Here is a 20,478-nt window from a genome sequence, read left to right as displayed (position 1 = left end):
TGGCCGCAATGCGACAGAGTGACTGCAACAGGACTGAGTGACCGCAACGGGACAGAGGGGCCGCAACGTCATAGGGTGACCGCAAAGGGACTGAGTGACCGCAATGGGACAGGGTGACCGCAACGGGAAAGTGTGACCGCAACAGGACAGGGTGACCGCAACAGGACAGGGTGACCAGAACGGGACTGAGTGACGGCAACAGGACAGAGTGACCACAACAGGACAGAGTGGCCGCAACAGGACATGGTGGCCGCAACGGGAAAGTGTGACCGCAACAGGACAGGGTAACCGCAACAGAACAGAGTGGCCACAATGGAACAGAGTGACCACAACGGCATAGGATGACCGCAATGGGACAGAGTGACCGGAATGGGACAGGGTGACCGGAATGGGACACAGTGACCACATCCGGACACAGTGACCGTAACCGGACAGAGTGACCGTAACCAGACAGAGTGACTGCATCGGGACTGAGTGGCCGCAACAGTACAGGTGGCCGGAACAGGACAGAGTGAACACAACGGCACAGGGTGACCGCAACTGGACAGAGTGACCACAACGGGACAGAGTGACCGCAACGCGACAGAGTGACCGCAACGCGACAGAGTGACCGCAATGGGACAGAGTGACCGCAACGGGACAGAGTGACCGCAACGCGACAGAGTGACCGCATCGGGACTGAGTGACTGCAACGGGACATGGTGGCCGCAACGGGACAGGGTGGCCGCAACGGGACAGGGTGGCCGCAACAGCATAGGGTGACCGCAATGGGACAGAGTGACCGGAATGGGACAGAGTGACCGGAATGGGACAGGGTGACCGCAACGGGACAGAGTGACCACAATGCGTCAGCGTGACCGCAACAGGACAGTGTGACCGCAACAGGACAGTGTGACCAAAACGGGACAGTGTGTCAGCAACGGGACAGAGAGACCACAAAGGGACAGAGTGACCGCAATGCGACAGAGTGACCACATCGGGACTGAGTGACAGCAATGGGACAGGGTGGCCGCAACGGGACAGAGTGACCAGTATGGGATAGGGTGACCGCAATGGGAAAGTGTGACCACAACGGGACAGGGTGACTGCAACGGGACAGGGTGACCACAACGGCATAGGGTGACCGCAATGGGACAGAGTGACCGGAATGGGACAGGGTGACCGGAATGGGACAGGGTGACTGCAACGGGCCAGGGTGGCCACAACGGAAAAGGGTTACCGCAACAGGACAGAGTGGCCGCAACGGGACAGGGTGACCGCAACGAGACTGAGAGACTGCAATGGGTCAGGGTGACCGCAACGGGACAGTGAGACCGAAACGGGACAGGGTGGCCGCAACGGCATTGGGTGACCGCAATGGGACAGAGTGACCGGAATGGGACAGAGTGACCGGAATGGGACAGGGTGACTGCAACGGGACAGAGTGTCCGCAACCGGACAGAGTGACCGCAACCGGACAGAGTGACCGGAATGGGACAGAGTGACCGGAATGGGACAGAGTGACCGGAATGGGACAGCGTGACCGCAACAGGACAGAGTGACCGCAACAGGATAGAGTGACCGCAACGGGACAGAGAGGCCACAACGGGACAGAGTGGCCACAATGGAACAGAGTGACCACAACGGCATAGGGTGACCGCAATGGGACAGAGTGACCGGAATGGGACAGGGTGACCGCAATGGGAAAGTGTGACCACAACGGGACAGGGTGACTGCAACGGGACAGGGTGGCCACAACGGAAAAGGGTTACCGCAACAGGACAGAGTGGCCGCAACGGGACAGGGTGACCGCAACGAGACTGAGAGTCTGCAATGGGTCAGGGTGACCGCAACGGGACAGTGAGACCGAAACGGGACAGAGTGACCGCAACGGGACAGGGTGGCCGCAAGGGGAAACCATGACCGCAACGGGACAGAGTGACCGCAACGGGACAGAGCGACCGGAACGGGACAGAGAGACCGCAACGGGACAGAGAGACCGCAACGGGGCAGGGTGACCGCAACGGGGCAGGGTGACCGCAACGGGGCAGGGTGACCGCAACGGGGCAGGGTGTCCGCAACGGGGCAGGGTGGCCGCAACGGGACAGGGCGGCCGCAACGGGACAGGGTGGCCACAACGGGACACAGTGGCCGCAACGGCATTGGGTGACCGCAATGGGACAGAGTGACCGGAATGGGACAGGGTGACCGGAATGGGACAGGGTGACTGCAACGGGACAGAGTGGCCGCAACAGGACAGAGTGACCGCAACGCGACAGAGTGACCGCAACGCGACAGTGACCGCAATGCGACAGAGTGACCGCAACGCGGCAGATTGACCGCAACTGGACAGAGACACCTCAACGGGACAGGGTGACCGCAACGGGACAGGGTGACTGCAACGGGACAGGGTGGCCGCAATGGGACGGAGAGACCGCAACGGGACAGAGTGACCGCAACGGGACAGAGTGACCGCAACGGGACAGGGTCGCCACAACGGGACAGGGTCGCCGCAAGGGGAAACCGTGACCACAACGGGACAGAGTGACCGCAACGGGACAGAGTGGCTGCAACGGGGCAGGGTGGCCGCAACGGGGCAGGGTGACCGCAACGGGATGGAGTGGCCTATTTACAGCGTGTGAACACGGAAAAGGAGGCACCGGGAAGGTGGGCCGCACGTGGTCAGAGGGGGCACAGGGCTGGAAGGACTGGGCCCTGGGTAAGACACTGTGAGGACAGTCAAGGATCTGGGAGCCAGTTACAGTGGAAAGATCTTCAGTCCTGCCCAGAAAGCATGGGGGATCTCGGTGGCCTCTCCCACGGGCACTGGGGTTCCTGCTGCCCCTTCCCAGTGGACACTGGGGTTCCTGCTGCCCCTTCCCAGCGGGCACTGGGGTTCCTGCTGCCCATTCCCAGCGGGCACTGGGGCTCCTGCTGCCCATTCCCAGCGGGCACTGGGGCTCCTGCTGCCCCTTCCCAGCGGGCACTGGGGTTCCTTCTGCCCATTCCCAGTGGGCACTGGGGCTCCTGCTGCCCCTTCCCAGTGGGCTCTGGGGTTCCTGCTGCCCCTTCCCAGTGGGCACTGGGGTTCCTGCTGCCCCTTCCCAGTGGGCACTGGGGCTCCTGCTGCCCCTTCCCAGTGGACTCTGGGGTTCCTGCTGCTCCTTCCCAGCGGGCACTGGGGTTCCTGCTGCCCCTTCCCAGTGGGCACTGGGGCTCCTGCTGCCCCTTCCCAGTGGACTCTGGGGTTCTTGCTGCCCCTTCCCAGTGGGCTCTGATGGCCGTTCGATCTTTGCCGTCCGGGTTGGTCCAACTGCAAGGAACCTGCAGACCTCCTCTGCCAGTCAGGACAGTAACGGTGCCTATTAGCGCCTGAGTAATGTGGAGGCCTCAATGACGAGGATGTCCATGTCAGGGCCAGCCCCGTCCACTCTGAGGGGCATGGACTCAATGTGCAAGCATGTGGCACGATGAGCAGCGGGCACGCGAGGGGTTAAATCCTGGGATCAAATTCACAGCTTCAACGGCCGCAGTTAACACAGTTAATCAGTGCTTGTCATCTGCTGTTTGAGCTCTAGTTGAGAGAGATTTAAAGCCCAAGTCGATGGCAAATTTAAAAATCAATGCAGTTAGGATTGAAAAATCAATGCCCTTTAATCGTCTTTCCGATCCGCAGTCAAAACAATTAGGAGCATATAATACACAACATCCCAACAACATTACAACAACATCAATATTAGTGCCAGCAACAAGATGGGAGGTCTCTTAGGGGGAGCCACACTATCAGGCTGTGAGACACCAGCACATGACCAAGGTTACAGCTCCCCAGCTGTGCTCAGAACATGTCAATGCGGATGGCACTAATATTTATAACGTGGGAGCGAAACAACAGCACGGGCACTTTAGGGCAGCACAAGGCCACTCAGTCCCAGCGAGCATAGAAAATTCAATGGTCAGGTAAAATCGTGACTATGTCATACCTAACACATCGGAAGATGGTCATGGTTGTTGGAGGTCAATCATCTCAGCTCCGGGACATCCCTGCAGGAGTTCCTCAGGGTCGTGTCCTCGGCCCAACCATCTTCAGCTGCTTCATCAATAACCTCCCCCCCACCATAAGGTCAGAAGTGGAGATGCTCGCCAATGCTTGCACAATGTTCAGCACCATTCGTGCCTCCTCAGATACCGAAGCCGTCAAATACAACAAGATTGGGACAATATACACTTGATAACTGGAGAGTAACACTGGTACCACACAAGTGCCAGGCAATGACTGTCTCCTGTCAGAGAAATAAAATCTAACCATCACACACCGTGGGCCCCCCCCACCACCAACATTCAGTGGCACCAACATCATTGAATCCCCTCACTATCAATGTCTCTGATGGTGGGTCACCATTGACCAGAGACTGAACTGGTCAAGCCGCGTAAGTGCTGTGTTACAAGAGATTGAGAGATTTGGACTGTTGTGGTACGAAACTCAGCCCCAAAGCCCGCCCACCGTCAACAACGTACAGGTCACAAGTGTGATGCATTACGCAGAGATAATGAGAACTGTCGATGCTGGAGTCGGAGGAACACAGCAGGGCAGGCAGCTTCAGAGGGGCAGGAAAGTTAACGTTTTGAGTCAGGATCCTTTTTCTGAAGAAACGTCAACATTCCTGCTCCCCTGATGCTGCCTGGCCTGCTGTGTTCCTCCAGCTCCACACTGCGTTATCTCAAGCATCAGCAGTTCTCGTTATCTCAAAGTTACCACTGTGTCCAATATTCCCTGAATCAAGGCCCATGTCCTGCTCCCTCTTTAATATGTCTAATAAACAGGCCCCAACAGGAGAGAATTCCACAGGTTCACAACTCTCCGAGTGAAGAAGCTCTTCCCCATCTCAGTCCTGAATGGCTTACCCCTTATTCTCACAGGGAATGGCTCTGTGGGCTAAGGACTTTCTTCACAAGACAACTTGAGGACACAATCCCAAAAGTGGCCAGGCAAGTAGAGAGGGTGGGAAAGAAGGCACGCTTGTCTTTATAGGTCAGGGAGCAGAGTACAAGAATCGGGGGCCACGTTGCAGCTTTCCAAGACTTTTGTTAGGTCACTCTGAGAGTATAATGTTCAATTCTCGTTGCCACATTACAGGAAGCATTCTTCCTTTGGAGGCTTCAGGGAAGAGGTTTACCAGGACGCTGCCTGCATTAGAGGCTGTGGGCCTTAAGGAGAGGCGAGCAAATCTTGTGTTGTTTTCTCTGGAGCAGTGCAGGCTGAGGGGAGAACTGACAGAAATCTATAAAATTATGAGATACAAAGACAGGGTCAGAATCTTTTGCCCAGAGTTGAAATGTCTAATACTAGGGGCATGCATTTAAGGTGAGGGGGGAAAGTTCAAAGGAGATGTGAGGGGCAGGTATTTTACGCAGAGAGTGGTAGGAGTGTGGGATGCAGTGCCAGGGGGTGGGGGTGGAGCCAGATACAATAGGGACGTCTAAGGGGCTTTTAGGCAAGCTCATGGATATGCAAGGAATGGAGGGATATGGACCAGGGGCAGGCAGAAGGGATTGGTTTAATTTGGCATCATGTTCGGCACAACACTGTGGGCCGAAGAGCTCATTCCTGTGCTGGACAGTTCTATGATGGTCTGAGTAGGCCTGTTGACAGGAAGCCTCAACATATCACTCTGATCAGTCTGGAGAGATATCAAGACTTGCCTCTGGGACAGAATGTTTGCAGCTCAAGGACCTGTCATCCTGATCTGAAGTCATGTGTCCTTTCTGCTGCAGAGGTTATTGTCCTATCAGTCGAAGGCTCTATCTCACCAACTTGACTGGTTGGTACCTACCTCAGGAATCTTCGGCTTCTGCCTTCCCCTTGCTCCAGGCTCCTCCCCTCTGGGCAGCAAGCTGTAGACTGCATAATGAATTTCCCAAAATGAGTATTAGACATCTTCCTCACATCTATAAATGCAAGTGCCCAGTTCTGGTCACCCCCAGTTATAGGAAGGATATTGTAAAGCTGGAGAGAGTTCGGAGGAGATTTACCAGGATGTTGCTGGGGACGGAGGGATTGAGTTATAAAGAAAGGCTGGGGCTCTTTTCACTGGAGGTTCAGAGGCGACCTTATAGACATTTATAACATCATGGGGGATATAGATAGTAGATAGGGTTAATGGTTGGTGTCTTTTCCCTAGGGTGGAAGGATTTCAAAACTAGGGGGGACATTTTTTAAGGTGGGAGGAGAGAGATTTAAAAAAAGACACAGGGGGCAACTTTTTTTGTTTTACACAGAGAGTGTGGAATGAACGTCCTGAGGAAGTGGTGGATGTGGGTTCAGTTACAACATTTAAAAGACATTTGGATAAGAACATGAATAGGAAAGGTTTGGAGGGATATGGGGACAGGAGCAGGCAGTGGGACTGGTTTATGTTTGGGATTATGTTTGGTATAGACTGGTTGGACCTAAGGGTCTGTTTCCAAGCTGTACGGCGGTATTATTTGAAGTGGATTTCACCTTCAAAAGCCAAAAGATGATTGTCCCCGCAGTCATGTGCGTACCCACTTGTCAGATGTTAGGAGTGTATACATTTCTTCAAGTTGCACTTGCTGAGATAATGGGAACCTCAGATGCTGGAGAATCCAAGATAACAAAGTGTGAAGCTGGATGAACACAACCGGCCAAGCAGCATCTCAGGAGCACAAAAGCTGCCGTTTCGGGCCTGGACCCTTCATCAGAGCTCTGATGCTGCGTGGCCTGCTGTGTTCATCCAGCTCCATACTTTGTTATCTGGGATTTGCAGAGGATGAGGTGCCCTTTGTCTGGGGCAGGATTGGGAGGTGGGGGGCTGTCAAGTGCCTTGCAAAATTGTTAAAAGTAGACACGAGTGTGCGTTGGAAGCGCATAAAATCACTTGAACTGTCAACAGAAGTGTGAAAAGGGAACTCAAAACCTCCAACCCTTGGATGAACCATGAAGTCTTTCCAATGGTTCTGAGGTAATTGTGATATTTGGAGGAAACAGGATCTGCCCAGAACCTGCACAATCTGCTCACTGACAGCGGGCACAGGCAAGGGAAAAAGGGAGGTGGTGGTACCCCTTCCCTTCACTGGTTTGGGGGGGGGGGGGTGCTGCTGCCTGGTCTTGAAGGGGTTTTAGTTATGAGTGGTGGTTGGATAAACTCAGATTGTTCTCAGTGGAAAGACACAGGCTGCGGGGCTGGTGAGGGCGGGGAGCCGTCTCTCTCCCAGAGTGGAAAGGTCAGCAACAACAGGGCACAGGCTGAAGGTGAGAGGGAGGGAGGGCGTTTGGGGGAGGCGTGCGGGAAATATCTTTCACACAGATGGTGCTGAGCGACTGGAATGCACTGGCAGGCGGAATGAGGCACATCAGCAATGTTTAAGGCTGGTCTTGATAGATGCACAAATGGGAGACAAACAGAGGGATAGAAAGTGGTCAGTAAGTAGTGGATCTAAATAAAGGTTAGGAATCGGTGCAGGTTTGGGAGGTCGAAGGGCTTGTTCCTGAGCTGTATTGTATGGCTAGTGGTTACCTCTGGTCACTGGAGGTCCCCTAGCCAACTACTCATCTGCTCCATGCAGCCAGACCCATGTTGCTTGTTCCGCAATTGGACAAATTGCTCCAGTTGGGGGTCAAACCAGAAACATTCACCAGTACATTTCCTGCTTTTGTTTTCACTGTATCTTTTTGTGAGCACCCACTGAATCCCATATGCCTTGCTGACCACCCTCTCAGCTCAGTCAAACTGAGCCACACAGTTTAGATTGTTCTCCTGCCTAAACCTCACCCTTAAACTCCTTTCTCCCCATTCCATCAGCTCCTCTGTCCTCCTACTGTCAATTGGCACCATCCTCACTGTTTCCCACACCCAATCAATTGGGAATTTTACTCTGTTTCACCGTCCAAGTTATTTCTAAACATCAAAATAAAGCAGAGACCTGAGCTCTGATACCTGGGGCATGTCCTGCCAACCCTCCAGCCTGGAAAATAACCCCTGACCATGATTTGTGATAATAGGAACTGCAGATGCTGGAGAATCCGAGACAACAAAGTGTGGAGCTGGATGAACACAGCAGGCCAAGCAGTGTCTTAGGAGCACAATTCTGATGAAGGGTCTAGGCCCGAAACATCAGCTTTTGAGCTCCTAAGATGGTGCTTGGCCTGCTGTGTTCATCCAGCTCCACACTTTGTAATCCCTGACCATGATTTTCTGTCTTCTAACCTGCATATCCAAGTTAACACTGACCCTCCTATTCCAAGAGCCTCAATGTGGTTCCCCGGCCTTTCCTGTCACATGTTGACAAAAGCCTTAAAACAACACCCACCACATTCCCTTCATCAACCTTCTCTGATACTTTGTCAGCAAACTCAATCAGATTGCGATCTGCTGCACAGTCTCTCTTTAATTGGCTCAAACCTCTCCAAGTGCCCAGTTACACGGTTTGACCCGCTACCCACGATTCCGACTGTGCTCGCTGGGAATGCCATTACAGGCTTTCTACAACAGGCAGGCCACACTGCCCATTGGCCAAGTCTTGGCACTCCCCTGTCCCTCCCTGCCTGGGGATGTTCCAAAGCTCCCGACAAACCCTTTCCACACTGTCTCCATCTCCACTTCCTTCAGTAACCTGAACATCCACATCAATGTTTTCCATTCTCTGTACTGACAGCCTTTCTAGCACATCCAACATTCACCCCCATCTGCTCAGCAAACATCAGTCAGCATAATCACTGAAGGGTTTCATTTCATCCTGCTCCCCCCCACCTCTATTTGCCCCCAGTACAACTGTGATGACATGATGGCTTTAACAGGTATATTTTGTCCTGATTTTTCAATGAAAAGAGGTTGAGATGGAGGTGTTGAGCGGTCTGTTGCAAGCCAGAACAGTAAACAGCTTGTGAGGCCTTGGGGTTGTTTAACTTTAAAATTCGAACAATAGAAGCAGCCTGAATGGGTGGAATCACAGAACAAGGGTTTTAGTGTAGCTCTCAGTAGTTGTTGAGGGTTCGGAAGCTGCCATACATCCATTCCCGCTACAAGCGAAATGCTCGAGTTCTTCCTCTCTGTTTCTCTGCTAGAATTTTCTCTTCCCTCCTTGACTGCAGAAATATTGTGTGTGAGGCACAATCCATTTCACTGAGTTTGCCCGTGCTAAGGGTATGTTTATAAGATGTTACTATCTTGGAACTGTTACTGTTCAGTCGTTAAGTAATCTATTATTGTTAAGTTTTCCAATAGATTTAAAGTTAGGTGAATTGTTATATCCTGTACCTTACTTCAGAGTAAGAATAAAGTGTGTTTTGCTTAAGTAGTGTAACCAAATTAATTAATTGGAAACACAGCACCTTACACTTGCCTTTAAATAAAAAAGTTTGGGTCTAGGGTAATCTCTTGATATATTTGAAGGGGTTTGGTTTAGTCCATGACAAACTGGGGGCTCTGCTTGGGATCTGCTAGAGTTCGAGATGACACAGTGTGGAGTTGGATGAACACAGCAGGCCAGGCAGCATCGGAGGAGCAGGAAAGCTGACGTTTCGGGTCAGGACCCTTCTTCAGAAATGGGGGAAGGGGGAAGGGAGTTCAGAAATAAGGAGAACTGCAGGTGCTGGAGTCAGAGATAACACAGTGTGAAGCTGAAGGTTTTCTGAAGAAGGGCCTCAACCTGAAACTTCAACTTTCCTGCTCCTGTGATGCTGCCTGGCCTGCTGTGTTCTTCCAGCTCCACACTCTGAAGTCGGAGTTGCCTATATCTGTGAGGAAATGAGAAATAATCACTGCAATAGCTCTATATTTATGACTGGCCGGAACGCTAACAGTATCACTGGAAATGGCTAAAATGCAATTGCAAATAAAGCAGTTTGTATGTGAAAAGGAAATGAAACAGTTTGAGTTAGGATTAATAGCAGAAGAAACAGTCAACAAAACTGGGTTATGCCCGGCTGGAAGATAAAGCGAGGTCTATCAAAGGAGCCCTGGCTCCCAAGCCTTTACTGCAGTCTAGGTATTTCCTTGAGTCGGTGAATTATTACCGTACATAACCTGGCCTCTCCCTCAGCGCCCTTATCAATGCCATTGTGAAAAGGGATCAGCCTCAGAGGCGGTCATGTACCTGACAAGTAGCCTTTAGGGAGTTGCAAAGGATCGGTCATCCAAAGCAAGAGGTAGTTGTGACGTGTGCTACCACCCTGTGTGGTATCTGGGAAGTGTTGGCTCACACAGCAGATGGTATTGCCCCACAGACTTTGGCTAATACCGAGGAAAGATATGCCCAGATGGAGAAGGAAGGTTTGGCAGGTCATCTTCAGTGTGAGGAAATTCCATGGATGTAAACTTGTAATAATAATGGGCCACAAACCCCAGCGAGGGCTACTCAAACAGAACATTCAGCATGGTACCATTCAACATTGGGCCCTTATTCTCAGTGCGTACAAGTACAGGTTTGGGAGGCCAAGTGGTAAATGTGGATGCCCTGAGCCACATCCCGCTGGCAGGTACGCCACCGGTGGTGCCACCACAGCAAGGGTCCATTCTGGTTTCAAACTTCCTGGACACCCCTCCGTTTACCGGTAACAACATCCAGCTGTGGGCAGATGCCATCCTGGCAAAACTGAAACATCTGGTGGTGATGGGGGGATGGAGAGTGGGGAAAAAGAAGGGACATCGCAATCCAGATTGAAACCTTTCCAATCCAGTGAGACCAGATGACAGTCGAGACCGGCATATTATAGCAAGAAGTGAGAGGGGCTGTCCCGAGTAAAGGTCACCTGCCAGGTACCGGCTCAACCCCACCAAGAGTTTCCAAAATGAAAATGTTGGCAAGAAGTCATGTTTGGTGGCCAGGGTTAGATGCACAGCAGCGTTGGTGGGGCAGTGCCCAAAGTATCAATCAGGAGAAAAATCACCACCAGCACTCCCCCACTTTCGTGGGAATGGCCTGGATTTAGTTGTATGTCACATAGGCTAATCCTGTCATGGGCTCAATGTTCCTGGTTGTTGTGGATGCCCAGTCAAAGCAGCTAGACGTGCATAAAGTTGTCAGCAAACTCAGGGATGATGATCACAAATGACGAGCATCGCTTGTGAAACACAGGCTCTCGGATGTATTAGTCACATTCACAAGAGACAGGCTATGGTCTAGTACACACTGCCTGCATCCAAATCAGAGTCAGGGGAACCAGACCTGGGGCCAAAACATCCCCGGAGAAACTACAAGAAAAACAGCAGGCCTACACCCCTGGACTTAGGGGAGGAGGGATGAGGTGACTGGAACCAGGTAGATCTCACTGAGTATGAAATCCCTGACTGGGGTGGTTAACCCGGGCCCACAGGGAACCCTGGCAGACAGATATAAACAGGAGTGTCAGAGAGTCTCCTCACTCTAGGGACTAGCTCTGAGCTGCCTGGTCAGACTCTATCCACTGTCCATGTGTAACTAAGGGGTGACTTAATGGAGGAAAAGCAGACTAAAGTGAACGTAAAATGGCAATGGTCAAAAATAGGAGTACTGACTGAGACAATGATGAGGAACAAACCCATTAGAGCCAAAGGCCTGGTGTGGATCTGTTTAAATATGGCCCAGCTGTGCCTAAATTTGATGAGAAGGATGTAGAAGACTTTTCCATCTCATTTGTGAAAGTGGCTAAATAAATGCAGTGGCAGGTGACCCTGTGAGTTTTGTTGATCCAAACAAAGGTAATTAATAGAGCGAGTGAGGTATTTGCATCACTAGCAGAGAAGGTATCCGGTAAGTATGAGGAGGTGAAAAAAAGCAATCTCAAGTCCATATGAGCAAGTGCCACAAAGCTACAGACAACGTTTCAGGAATCTCAGGAGGGATCCTGGTCAAACCTACATTGAGTGTGAAAGGATCATACAAAGCAATTCCGATAGTTGGATAAGTGCATTGAAAATAGATCAAGCAAATGGCGTTCTTAGAGAGACTGTTATTTTGGAGGAGTTGAAAAATTCACTTCCTGAACTAGTGAGAACACATGTGGAACAGCAGCGTCATAGAGCTGTACAGCACCAAAACAAACCCTTCAGTCCAACCCATCCATGCCGACCAGCTTTCCTAAATTAATCTAGTCCTATTGCCAGCATTTGGCACATATCCCCCTAAACTCTTGTTATCCATGCACCCATCCAGACACCTTTTAAATGTTGTAATTGCACTAGTCTCCACCACTTCCTCTGGCAGCTCACTCCTGACACACACCACCCTCTCAGCAAAGTTTATCACCAAACCTGCCTCCCAAAGTCGACTGAACAATTCCAATAGATGCTCCAAATGTTCCTTCCCTGTGCAACTAAAAATCATCAGCTTGTCAATGTACACCACACAGTTGGGTAATCCCAAATTATCCAGTTTTTCAGTCTTTGAAGTGTGACTGGTGCATTTTTCAAACCAAATGGCATAAATCTAAACTGGTAAAGTCCATTTGCTGTCACAAAAGCTGAACTTTCCTCCAGTGTTTTGGGTAAAGGGACCTGCCAGCATCCTCTAAGTAAGTCTAAGTTTGAGAAGTAAGTAGGTTGTCTTAGAGCTGTACAGCACGGACACAGACCCTTCGGCCCAATCCATCCATGCTGACCAGATATCCTATATTAATCTAGTCCCATTTTCCAGCATTTGGCCCATATCCTTTCCGGATGCCTGTGAAATGTTGTAACTGTACCAGCCTCCACCACTTCCTCTGGCAGCTCGTTCCATACACACACCACCCTCGGTGTGAAAAAGTTGCCCCTTATGTCCCTTTTCAATCTTTCCCCTCTAGGTTTGGACTCCCCCACCCTGGGGAAAATGCCTTTCTTATTCACCCTATCCATGTCCCTCATGATTTTATAAACCTCCATAAGATCACCCCTCAGTCTCTGATGCTCCAGGGAAAATAGCCACAGCTTATTTAGCCTCTCCCTGTAGCTCAAACCCTCCCAACCCTGGCAACATCCTTGTAAATCGTTTCTGAACCAATGATCTTTCACTACATCATTCCTATAGCAAGGAGACCAGAAATGCACACAGTATTCCAAAAGTGGCTTAAACAATGTCCTCTTCCAAAAGGTGAAACACCAGCAAGTTCACACTGACTGTCGTTCATCTTCTGCTACTGTAAATCTCAACCAAGACTGACCATATTCACTCTGAAAGTCGGTATTTATTTCTGCTACTTTAAGTATTTGGAGCACATTTTAGTACTCTGCTTACACATTGAATCAATCTTCTTTTTAAGCTCATAACATGCTTGTGTCGTCGATGCTCCTGTCAAATGATAAGTTTGAAAGCAGAGGACTAACAATGGGAAAACTCAAAGAAAGTAGAAATGTGAAGATCTGACAGAGTTACTCGATTTTAAATATCATGTGTCTGTGAAAGCAAAAGGGATAAAGGTTTGTCTTCTGTTTGTGGGGGAAGATGTGTGTCTTTTTATGTAGTCTGACTGCCATTTGTCTCTGACATGTTAAATCTTCTTTACACAGAGCAACTAAATTGCACACATTCTCCATGACTCTGGACGAGACCCCACTTCCCATTCAGTTTCCTCGAAATGCCACATTGCCATTACCATTGTACAATCTGTACATTACTATTCAATGTCATTACACACTCCTGGCTCCCATCAGAAAATCTTCCCCCACAGTCTCAGAAGTCACATAGATAGTCTTTGTGGCGCTCTGCTTCAAAATCGTAAGCGTTGCTGGGCAAAGAGACCCTGAGGGGGGTGGGCAGGTTCATAGTTCCTTGAAAGTGGAGTCGCAGGTGGACAGGGCGGTGAGGAAGGTGTTTGGGACGCTTGCCTTTATTGGTCAGTGCATTGAGTACACGGAGTTGGGAGGGTCATGTTGCGGCTGTACGGGACATTGGTTAGGGCCACTTTTGGAATTCTGTGTGCAATTCTGGTCTCCCTGCTACAGGAAGGATGTTGTGAATCATGAAAGTGTTCAGAAAAGATTTACAAGGATGTTGCCGGGGTTGAGCTACAGGGAGAGGCTGAATAGGTCGGGGCTATTTTCCCTGGAGCGTCGGAGGCTGAGGGTTGGCCTTGTAGAGGTTTATAAAATCATGAGGGGCATGGATAGGATGAATAAAGAAGATCTTTTCCTCAGGGTAGGGGAAGTCCAAAACTAGAGGGGCATGGTTTAAGGTGAGACAGGGAGGATTTAAAAGGGACCTGAGGGGCAACTTTTTCGCACAGAGGGTGGTGTGTGTATGGGCTGAGTATGGAAGTGGTGGGGGCTGGTTGACAAGTTCAAAATCTCCCCTTCCCCTACCGCATCCCAAAACCAGCCCAGCTCGTCCCTGCCACTCTAACCTGTTCTTCCTCTCAACTATCCCCTCCTCCCACCTCAAGCCCAATCCCCATTTCCTAACTGCTAACCTCATCCCACCCCCTTGACCTGTCTGTCCTCCCTGGTCTGACCTATCCCCTCCCTACCTCCCCACCTATACTCACTTCTACTGGCTCCATTGCCACTTCTTTGACCTGTCTGTCTCCTCTCCACCTATCTTCCCCTCTACCCATCTTCTATCTGCCTCCCCCTCTCTCCCTATTTATTTCAGAATCCCTTTCCCCTCCCCCATTTCTGAAGAAGGGTCTAAGCCCAAAACATCAGTCTTCCTGCTCCTCTGATGCTGCTTGGCCTGCTGTGTTCATCCTGCTCGACACCTTGTTATCTCAGATTCTCCAGCATCTGCAGTTCCTCCTATCTGTGTGAGGCCTTGGGTCTGTTTTTCAAAAGTTGGAACAAATGGAGCAGCATGAATGGGTGGTGTCAGGCTCCCACAGAATCAGGATCTTAGTTTAACTCTCCGGAGTTGTGCTGGGGTTTGAAGCTGCCATATATCTCTCCCTGTTTTAGCAAAATGCTTGAGCTCCCTCTCTCTCACACACACACACACACACACACACACACACACACACACACACACACACACACACACACACACACACACACACACAGTGTTTTCTCTTGATGTTCTTTTCTCCTGAACTGGAAAAATATTGCATGTAAGACGCAATTTGTTTTATTGATTTTGCTTTTGTTGAGGGTGTGTTTATGGGATATTAGTATATTGGAACAGTTACTGTTCAGTAGTTAAATAATAGATTATTCTGTTAAGTTTTCCAATAGAGTTAAAGTGAAATGAATTCTTTTTCCTTTTGTCTTGCTGTAGAGTAAGAATAAAATGTGTTTTGCTTAAGTAGTGTAACCAATTGAATTACATCTGGAACCTAGCACCTTACACTTGCCTTTAAATAAGAAACAGTTTGGATCTCAGTAATCTCCTTGATATATGTGAAGGGGTTTTAGTCTGGTCCATAACAGAACCCTCTCCACCTCCTACTAACCAGTTACTGTTTACATAGCTAGAGAAGAGATTTGGTGTTTTCCCTTTGTGCGAGCTATTGTTCTCACGCTCTCTTTGCCAGTCTGATGTTCCTCTTCAATTCTCCACTCAACCAATTGTATTTTGCCCAGTCCTTAGTGAAAGAATTCGCCTGACATGAGGCACACACCCTCTCTGTTCTGTTTCTTTGTAATCTTTCCATTCCTCGCCATTGAAAAGCTCTGACTAACTCTGGTCATGTGCCTGCTCCTGAGCTCCAGAGAGCAGATATGGGGAGACAAGGAAGGAAGCAGAGTATAACATGAGTCCAAGGTTGAAAGCAATGGGGTCAGGAGAGGGTAGCCCATGTAGATTAATTTGTAAAGTTAGTTGACATGGGGTTCAGTGTGATCTTGACAACTGGGTACGAAACTGGCTTGGGTGGCAGGACACAGAGAGTGATGGAAGAGGGTTATTTTTCAGGGTGGAGGCCTGTGACCACTGATGTTCCACAGGGATTGGTGCTCGGCCCACTTCCGTTTGTCACTTACAAAGATGGTTGGAACAGAATATAGTAAGTTTGCAGGTAACACTAAAATGGGTAACAACTAAAATTCTTGATTCTTGATCTCACAAGGAATCAAGGGCTACAGGGAGAGTGCAGGGAAGTGGTGTTGAAATGCCCATCAGCTATGATTTAAATGGTGGAGTGGACTTGATGGGCTGAATGGCCTTACTTCCACTCCTATGTCTTATGGTCTTATGAGTGGTATAGTGGCTGCGAACAAGTTTATCTAAGACTACAAAGAGATTTTGATCAATTGAGGCAATGGGCTGAGGAGTGGCAGATGGAGTTTAATTTGGATAAATGAACGGTATTGCATTTTGGTAAAACAAACAAAGGCAGAGATTATACAATTAATGGTAGGGCCCCAGGTAATGGTGTAGACCAGAGGGACCTAGGGATGCAGGTACGCAATTCTTTGAAGTTTGCATCACAGTTAGACAGGATGGTTAAGGACGCATTTAACACATTTACGTTCGGTGCTCAGACCTGAGGGAACAGGAGTTGGGGCGTCATGTTATGGTTGTACAGGACATTGGTGAGGCTTCTGCTGCGTCGCATCCTGGTCGCCCAGTTCTAGGAAGGATACTGTAAAGCTGGAGAGGGTTCAGAGGAGGTTTACCAGGAGGTTGCTGGGTGTGGAAGGTTTGAGTTAAAAGGAGAGGCTGGGACTTCTTTCACTGGAGCGTACAAGGTTGAGGGGTGACATATCGGAGGTTTATAAAATGACGAGGGGTATAGATAAGGTGAATGGCAGATACATTTTCACTTGGATGGGGGAGTTCAGGACTAGAGGGCAATACTTTTAAGATGAGAGGAGGAAGATTAAAATAAAAACATGAGGGGCATTTTTGTTTTCCACAGACAGCCGTTCATGTGTGGACTGAACATCCTGAGGAAGTGGTGGATGTGGGTACAATTACAACGTTTAAAAGACTTTCAGATAAGGAGATGAATAAGAAAGGTTTCAAGGGATATGGGCCAGGACCAGGTAGGTGGGACTAGTTTAGTTTGGGATTATGGTCAGCATGGACTGGTTGGACCGAAGGGTCTATTTCTGTGCTGTATGAGTGTATGACTTTAACCATGATGTGTGAAGAGGCAGGGAGGTTGCCGAGACAGCTATCTGAGCTACAGTGACAATGACCTTCATGAGGTCTCTCATGTGTTGGAAATGAGGCTGGAGCTTCTGGGTGGGGATAAGGTTTTTAGAAGAAGACTTGCGGCCAGCAAAGAAGTCAGGGGCTTTTGTCACATTCCCAGAAGCTCTCCTGGAACGTTCTCACATGTTCAGACGGATCTGGGGTTAAAAAAGGCCAGGTTAACCAATCAGATAGTGGTATCGCAAACATGACATTGTGCTCCCTGATAACAAAGTGTGGAGCTGGATGAGCACAGCAGGCCAAGCAGCATCTCAGGAGCACAAAAGCTGACGTTTCGGGCCAGAAGGGTGTAGGCCCGAAATGTCAGCTTTTGTGCTCCTAAGATGCTGCTTGGCCTGCTGTGCTCATCCAGCTTCACGCTTTGTTATCTCGGATTCTCCAGCATCTGCAGTCCCCATTATCTCTTATCACAATTGTGCTCCCTGGCCATCCAGCTCACTGATGCCATCTGCTGTTGTACCCCTAGCACAGCACCCTCTTCAGAAAATGGTGTCGCACCTACCTGAAACATGGGAGAACTGAACCAACCGATCGCTATAGCCCCGAGCTCTGCTTCGTCTGGCTTGCTTTCTGTTTTGTCACAGCTTGACTGTGGCTTGTGCTCTTAATCCAGGGAGCTCTTATGCTTTGCCTGCAGCTGGTTACTGACTGTTAAATGAGCTCTTTCAGAATAACAGTTAGATGCATGCTCACTGTTTAGCTTGTGTTCAGTCCAATAAAGAGATTTATTTTCCTTCCAGTAACATGCCACCTCTGATTCAGAGCAAGCGAACGACTTTTGCAACTCTTACAGTTTTATAGCTCTTTCACAGTGAATGTACAGCCCTTAGAATCAGGGCACGACTCTGTCGCAAACAAATTGTGAAATATAAAGAGGCTACCAATCTGCTGTGTGTCTCCTATCATGCATCCTCTAACCTTACCAACTCTTACCTCAGAATTATTCTAATCTCTGAGAGTGAGCAGCGCTGCTCAGAAAAACAGAGCGAATGCGCCCTGCGCACTTTCAGCGATTTTACTGTTGAATTCGGAGGAATTCCCCATTCCCCATCTTCAGACATTGCTGGCACAGGGTCTGAATCTTGCTGAAGAAAAGCGAAACATGTACCTGAAGCTTTTCCACTTTTACTCAACAGGGCAAAAAAAACAAGTATGCCTCAAGCAGTCACAAGAGAAAAGGGTGCGGGATGGGTCTGAGGAGTCCAAAGCAAAAACCTTTGTCACACACCTCTTCTTTTTGTAAAAAGACATTCCAGTCACTCATGTCAACTGTTAGAGCCGGTGAATGGAGCGGTGTGGTTCGTTTATTTCAAGTGGCGCGGAAATTAACAAATTAAACTCATACTCACGCACCCACAGGCACACACACACACATACCCACCCACCCACACTCACACAGTCTCTCACACACACCCACCCACAGGCAGGCACACACACACACACACACACACACACACACACACACACACACACACACACCCACCTACACTCACACAGTCTCTCACACACCCACACACAGGCACGCACACACACACACACACACACACACACACACACACCCACCCACCCACCTACACTCACACAGTCTCTCACACACACCCACCCACAGGCACACACATACCCACCCACCTACACTCAGTCTCTCACACACACACACACACACACACACACACATACACACATATACACGCACTCCCACCCACCCACACACACACACTCCGACCCACACACACACATACACACACTCCCACCCACCCACACACACACACTCCGACCCACACACACACACACACAAACACACCCATCCATCCACACAGTCGGTCACACACACACGCGCGCGCGCGCGCACACACACACACACACACACACACCAACATACACACACACCCACACGTACACACAGGCCTGAACATCTAGACATTCAGGGTTGGAGTTTCACTTTTCAACTGTTGAACTACACATTGGCTGAAGGAGAGCAGTGCAACTCAACTTGAAGTTAAGCAGAGTACATCAGCTTAACAAAAACCTTTTCGATTCAACGCAAACCTCCTGCCAGTAAACCGTGTCGCCCCCACCTCCCACCGAGAAATGCAACCATCCCACCACACACAGGATTGATATTCACCTGTGAATCCTGATGTCCGTGCCGTTCCTTCGTGAAGGTGTTAATTCACACAGCACTGACAGTGGTTACTGGGGTTCCCTTCCACATGTCCACTACCCTGTGGAAAACAAAAATGGTCTCGATTAGCCGTTACTTTTTTCCCCACAAATTATTTATGTGATGATACTGTGACTTTAAGCGGTGTATCTGGTCCTGTTTTTTTTTGTATGTTTGCTTCAAAGCCAACAAAGTAATCAACTTGTGAGGCCTTTTCTTTAAAAGTTAGAACAATAGAAGCAGCCTGAGCAGGCGGGGCCGAGCTCCCACAGAACCAGGAATTTTTAGCTTCCGGTTTTCAGTAGGGTCGAGGCTACGTCCTTAATGTATTTTGAGGGGGTCTAGCCCATAACACCACCAAAAGCGGTCAAACAAGTCTGCGCTGCTCCTCTAGTCCAAATGAGCTTCCTCCCAAATCCCAGTCAAAGCAGTTCATGTGTACTTTCATGTGAAAAGAAATTCAAGTGACAAACTGGCAAAATGTCATCAGTGGTTAGAGAGAATCAGTAGAAAGCTTTGGGATGGATTTATATGATGTTGACGGTAGTGGAACGGAAATTTGAAAGAATTAAAGACCGTATAGTTACTGTGTGAGGGATGAGAAGTTATTGTGACAATGCTTTTAAGAGGTTATTTGTCCCAGTTCCTTTTAAGGGAAGAGATTGAATAAGGTACCGAGCTGGCTACTGAAGGCCACTTAAGTAAACAGTTTGGGAGGCCTTGGGTTTTTGTTTTACAGCCTGAATGGATGTGGCCAGCTTTCACAGATCAGGCTTTTCTGGACTTTTAAGGTTTAACTTTAAGCAGAAGCTGTTTGGTGCTCTCAGCAGAGTTGGAAGCTTCAGTTAATGTCTCCTGGCTGCTACTCTCTCTGAATTTTCTCGTGACTTTTTGTTTGCCTGCTGGATTGGAGAACTGCATGTGAGAATCTGTGGCTGTATTTACCTAGTGTGTTTGTGGGGCATTACTAAATTGGAACAGTTAATGTGTAATAGGTATTGTATCTATTACTCAGTTAAGTTTTCTAATAGTTAAGTTATTCAAAATTCCTCTGTCTTTAGTCTGTATTTTTAATGATAATGTTTAAATAAATTGTGTTCTGCGTTAAGTTGAGTAGCTTGACCAGTTGCATTGTATTGGGAACATGGCATTTTACATCTGCCTTTAAAATAAGAAACGTTAAGGACTAGACTACTTTCTTAAAATATTTTGAGGGAGCTGGTCTGGTCCATAACATTCTTCAATCGAGGAGGATTTAACAATGAACTACCAATTCAACA

General features: G+C 49.1%; 1 protein-coding gene across 1 annotated transcript in view; it reads right to left on the bottom strand.

Moving 5' to 3' along the window:
* The window catches only part of pou2f2b (POU class 2 homeobox 2b), a 500,776-nt gene that overhangs the window by 426,941 nt on the left and 53,357 nt on the right, over nucleotides 1-20,478 (bottom strand). The window contains exon 2 of the mRNA XM_059641378.1: nucleotides 19,163-19,259. The gene's annotated coding sequence lies outside the window, so the exon portion shown is untranslated. The remainder of the gene's footprint in view (nucleotides 1-19,162; nucleotides 19,260-20,478) is intronic.

Source organism: Stegostoma tigrinum, chromosome 41 (assembly GCF_030684315.1).
Source record: "Stegostoma tigrinum isolate sSteTig4 chromosome 41, sSteTig4.hap1, whole genome shotgun sequence".
Lineage (NCBI taxonomy): Eukaryota > Metazoa > Chordata > Chondrichthyes > Orectolobiformes > Stegostomatidae > Stegostoma > Stegostoma tigrinum.
This window is presented reverse-complemented; position numbering and strand designations above follow the sequence as displayed.